Source organism: Lycium barbarum, chromosome 2 (assembly GCF_019175385.1).
Source record: "Lycium barbarum isolate Lr01 chromosome 2, ASM1917538v2, whole genome shotgun sequence".
NCBI lineage: Eukaryota > Viridiplantae > Streptophyta > Magnoliopsida > Solanales > Solanaceae > Lycium > Lycium barbarum.
The window spans coordinates 125,679,674-125,686,113 of record NC_083338.1 but is presented as its reverse complement, the minus strand read 5'-3'; positions in this window follow the sequence as shown (position 1 = coordinate 125,686,113).

Here is a 6,440-nt window from a genome sequence, read left to right as displayed (position 1 = left end):
GGAGAACTAAAAATAAAGTGCATACATGTATACATGAGAAGAAAATAAATATTCAGCAAGAACGTGAAAAGTCAAAAGTAAACAAAGAAAAGTGCACTGAGGAAATAAATATGTGTCGGAGAATTAAAATTGAAGTGCATACGTGTATATATGAGAAGAGAATAAATATTCAGTACTATGACATATGTCCCCGTGAGATTTATTAATTCTTAAAGAACGTGAAAAGTCAAAAGTGAACAAGTAAAAGTGTCTGGAGAAAATAAATTTGTGTAGGAGAATTAAAATTGAACTGCATACGTCTATACATGAGAAGAGAATAAATATTCAGTAAGAACTTGAAAAGTCAAAAGTGAACAAACAAAAGTATACGGAGAAAATAATTGTGTCGGAGAATTAAAATTGAAGTGCATATAGAATAGAAAAATAGACATGTATTTTTAGTAATGTAGACAAGTAATATGGGACGAAGGGAGTACTCCATTTATTAATTCTTAAAGAATGTGAAGAGTCGAGTATAGTAATGTGGCCAAGTAATAATGGACGAATGAAGTACTTCATTTATTAATTAATTCTTAAAGAACAAGTATAGTAATGTGACCAAATAATATGGGACGAAGGGAGTACTTCATTTATTAATTCTTAAAAAACGTGAAAAGTCATGTAATTTGCCCAAATAAAGAAGAGAATAAATATTCAGTACTATAACATATGTCTACGTGGGATTATTAATTCTTAAAGAACGTGAAAAGTCAAAAGTGAACAAGTAAAAGTGCACGGAGGAAATAAATAAGTGCATACGTGTATACATGAGAAGAGAATAAATATTAAGCACTATGACATATGTCTATGTGAGATAAAAAAGTAGTTGATTAAAGAGTACAAGTTATATAGCTTTTAGTATAAGCAATCAGCGATTGTACAATTTCTAAAGCTCTTGGTACAAGCATGGGAAGTTGTGTTAGTCCTCCTTCCATGCTTATGTATAATAAAAATATTAAAGTTATGGAATTCCTTTCACCCGATAAATTAAATAAAATAAAAATGACTGAAAAAGATTTGATGATAAATCTAGAAAGATTACACCTACAGAAAAGTGACACCTAAAAAGGACGTTATTCATTTGTCAGAATTACAGTTAAAATCCCAATAAAATAAGAGCATTACTCCTTTTTCCCTTTCATTTTCTTTATTTTGATATGAACTTTATTTTTTTCTTTTTTAAGATGATTTTGTTGGAATGAACCATGTGGTTTCGGCCAGGTCAATTGTCATGATTGCAGTCCACAATTGTCAACTCCACTCAAGGTAAAGGTTTAGGCTAAGAGATCAGTATCTTTTGTCATCCCTCGTGGTGAAGAAATTCTGGTATGATGATCAAATCAATATGTCGATAACAAACAAAACCAAAACCCATCTTGGGAATAGTCAAAATATGTGGATGGAAACCTCTCCAATTTGGACCTTTCAATCGTCTTGTCATTGTCACATTTTGTGGTGATGATATTACAGCGAGATGAGTTTACACGAAGTAATATGGTCAGCGAGAATTTTTATATTTGCTTCTAACTTGTGACCTGTGAGTGCATAGTTATTCTTATTGATATATTGATCATTTTGGAATCAAAATGAGTTGTTTTTTTCGAGTAATATGGGTCATTTTGGATGGTTATATATAATTTTATGTCCATAGGAATAGCGCGGACTGGCTACTTCGGTCATGTGTTTAAGAAATAGTTACGGTTATAAAAATTTATATTGCATATATCCATGACAATGTAGTGAAATTTGAAACTCGATGATAACGATTACAATATTTCTCAAACACGAAAGTTGAAAAGTAGTCATTTACTACTTATATATATATATATATATATATATATATATATATATCCTTGTTAATCATAAATCTAAGTTCGGTTAGACACGCAATTGAGCTTTAGCTCGACAGAGGCATGTTATTTCGTTGGAACGACCATTCGTATTAAGAGCTAAATGGGTCAACTATAGATGATTCGGCTTGTAGTCCAAGGTCCAAAACACAGGCAAAAGGTTCTCGATCGTGACCAATGAGATTTTTATAGCAAATAGAACATTCAACCAAATAACGATTGTATTGCAAATTGAAAAGCAAGAAACGTCGAGGGGCTGGTATGAAAAGCATTATAAATTGAGACATCAATAAAGCTAACCAAAGGGGTAGCACAACATACCACTTTCATAGATTCAGAGCCTAGAGCTGACCAAGACGAACTTGGTTGAAGACTATGAATAACAATAGTTATACTTAAACCAACACAACTTGTTCACATTAGGGAAAATAGGTGACCTCGTTTGCCTCAAGGCAAAATTCAAGTTTAACAAATTTGCTTCATGGACAAAGTTTTGGACTTTTGACCATGAAGGTTGGCCAATAGGGCAAGTGGATTCAAAAGCTTCCCTTGCCCCGGTCCAATCGTCCCTTTTCCATATCAAGATGATGAGATCATAGGGGGTGATAGTGTAGAAAGCATCCAACAACGGCTTTGAAATTTGAGAGGAAAAATCCCTCCCTCTGTCAAAGTCATTCATCATACAACAAGCCCGAATTGAAGCCGAAAACCTATTCAAGGGTTTTATTATTATTATTATTATTATTATTATTATTTAAGTCATCACATAAACTATATATTCCCTTAAAGTGTGTGAGGTTTGGCTTGACCCGTAGCTTTCATAACGGAAACTTAAAATATGAGAGGGGGGCATATACCTAACCTCCTGAAATTTGAGGGTTCAAGACCACCCATTTTCAAGGTGATTGAGTGTAATTTCCTCATGACAAATTCAAACCAAGACTCGAGAAAATGACAGCCACAAAACTATATCTCCTTTTTTTCCAGCTTTTAATTTAAGAAATTATTACTAACACACTTACTACAATAACTTTTAAATTAATTTTTATTCAGAAATAGAGCATATATTATTACTATCATAGCAGAAGAAGAAAATGGGGTTCACAAGTTAACTTTCCAGCATCAAATGAGTCAGTTATCCACTTTGGTTCAACTCATCAGTCTTCCTACTGGCTCGTGTTCTGTGAGGGCCTTGAGCATCACTTATATTTAATTATATAAACGCACTTGTGGAAGTTTTTGATGGAGTGCAGACCTAATAAATAACTGTAAAAAACTATAGTTACAGTCATCAAGCATTCACGAATAATTGGTATGGATACTTGGCTTGGTGACCGAGCCAAATGGATAATTTACAATCATTAGAAAACTACTCCACCTGAAATGTACTACTGACTAGAGAGAATCAATTGACATGTTTTGATTTTAAACAAGAATATAATTAATGATTACTAATTGAACTTGAGGTTCACTAACCCTTTTGGGTCAAAAAGGTCATCATTAATCAAAAGTTCGTGGGAAGTCAGTAGTTTGTTCATTTAGATGATGTAAGAATTTTTACACTATATAGCAGTTCATAAAATTTTAACAAAAAATAACTCTAATCGTTACGCTTTACAACTTTTATATTACTGTATTACATTATACACTTAATATAGATTTATTATATATAGAGTATATACCGGCAGCGGCTACGAATGGCCAGAGTGAATCTTTTTAATCGCCTGTACAAAAATGTTAACAACCCCTAGATATAGAGAAAGTTGTATACAAATCAAATATGAAAATTTTAATGGAGAGAATACTTTTTATTTTTCATAATTAATTATCTTGCATTATGGCTTAGTTATGGGTTATCCACTAAAGAAAGTTTGGCTTCACTATACTGATAAAGGCTCAATTAATTAGGTGATGCTTGGACTGTGATATACATTTCAACAAAAAATTAAGTTATTTAAAGTTGAGAAGTCGGGCGAATAATTATTAATGAAAATTTAAAGAGTAATATAGTGGATGAACTGTTAATATGCATTTTAAAGGTGCAAGATTCGATATTATTAAACCCTTCTCTTTTCTTCTATTCCGGATAACTCGACCCTCAAAAAGAAATTAAAAAGATTGACTACAATATAATATAATTTTATAAAGGACGGATAAATTAAAATTCTAATTCTTTTTTACTTTTATGAAACTTCTCTAAAAATGCACCAGACTCCATCATTCTTCTTTGGAGCTAGAATCATTTGAGCTACATATAGTAATGTTGTTATTGCATGGGAAATTTTGTTTTGAGAGCCATGTGGGTTGAAAGAGTTCTTTAAAAATAAGAGAAGTTAAAATTTCAGTGAAGAACGACTTCTTCTAACAAGTGTATAATGGCTCGATTTCAAAGATGCACAACCCTTCAATATCTGTTCAAATTACACAGATGACTAAATAAACATGTGTAAATGATGCCCAAAAAAACATATCAAATGCATTACAGGATTCTCTTCTATCACATAATCCACAAATTGTAAAGAAAGATAACTAGTTCCATGAACTTGGAATCGGATACTCTTTTTGGCTGTGAAATTAGATTTAGATAGCAAATGCGCCCGCAAATTGTCACTTCTTGAGAAGTTCTTTTACTCCCTGAGTCAACTTTGTACTTCTATCATCTCTTCTTTACAAAAATGATACTCTACTTTTTAAAAAAAATTGTAAATATTATTCTTAAACATCTTGCAATCTGTATCATCTTTTTCCTTTATCTTTTGTTCATTTATTTATATAATTTAAAACCAAAGAGGTAATTAAAGATATCATCATCATCATCATTACAGACTCAAACTTCCTCTTCTTTGTGAAACATTATATTCTTAATTTATTTGATAGCCACACACATGGGCGACAAGGAAACATGATTAACCCTTCTATCTTTTCATTAGAAGAACCCAAGCTTACACTTTTGACGTGCTTACACTAATATGATAACTTAAAATATTTAGCCTTTTATACACCTTTACAAAATTCTTTAAGAGAAATATTCATTGATACTACTTGTGCATGATTGCAGGAGCTTCTTTTGTGTAGTGACGTAAGAAGCCACGTGTAACAAAGCATCCAATACGCCACTTGATATCAGCAAAGCTGTTTTAATGAAGAAAATAAAGGAACTTTTACACAATTAACCATCGCGAGTCACTATTTAATTTTGCTGGCGGATATATAGATGATATACTGATTATACATGGTTATACTTATACGCATGTTACACATATATTATACGCTCGCATAGTATTTTAGTTTAAGCGATTAGGTGAGAGGTTATTTAGGTTAATTCATCAATAAATTAATCAATTTTCTCATTATATGTTTTATAATACCATGTCAATCCAGAGATCTGCTTCAACAATTATTTGTAGTAATAGCACGGTTAGCCAGTTTTCAATTATTTAATTGAAAATTAGTCATTGTCACGGAGTTTTAGATTTCACAGTTGAAATCTCAAGACAATGTCATGAAGTTTTCCCTGTAGAATTACAAACTCCATGACAAAACTATTTTTCAATTACGTGAAAAATTGGCTATTCGTTAATTTTGTCCCAATTAATTTACCATTGATAGGGTGGGGCAAGTATTTAAAATTTAGACAATTAAAAAAGCGGAAAAGGGCCAAAATTACCCCTGAACTTTGGAAAATAGTTCATCTATACCCTTCGTTATACTTTAGGGTCAATTATGCCCTTACCGTTATATTATAGGGTCAATTATACCCTTATGTCTAACAGCTGCCACGTGGCATCATCCCAGCCCTTCAAAATTATTTTCCCCTCAAATAATTTTTTACCCACTAAAATAACCCAACCCGACCCGAATTTTTTTTTCCAGCCAAACTGATACGGACCCAACCCAATACCCCTTGGCTGGAAAGAAAAAAAAATTCGGGTCGCGTTGGGTTATTTTAGTGGGTAAAAAATTATTTGAGGGGAAAATAATTTTGAAGGGCTGGGATGATGCCACGTGGCAACTGTTAGACATAAGGGTATAATTGACCCCATAGTATAACGGTACGGGTATAATTGGCCCTAAAGTATAACGAAGGGTATGAATGAACTATTTCCCAAAATTCAGGGGTAATTTTGGCCCTTTTCCGTTAAAAAAATATTTACAAATTTAATCACTAGCGGCACCACAACTTGCATCATCTTCTTCTTCTTTCTCCCTTCCCCTTTTTTGCTTTAAGTCTTAAAGTTTGATACATATACTAGACTGAAGTTCATGTGCAGCAGTTCGAACGGGCTTGAAGTTCGATTGTTATAGTCGAACTTCAGACCACTGTTACGGAGTTTGACTATGACTACAAATTTTAATTTGTGACCACATTTTAAAGAGCAGCCTTAAGAGTGACTATCTGCACAAATGGCCCAATGACTCCTAATGAGTGATCAAACCTACATTAAAGGCTGTTTCAACACCCATTTCTTTTGTGCGGATTTCCCTTTAAAAGCACTGGTCTTTAATTTTTACCCCTTAAATTGGTGGTCTTTAAATTTTGCCTTTCGCTAA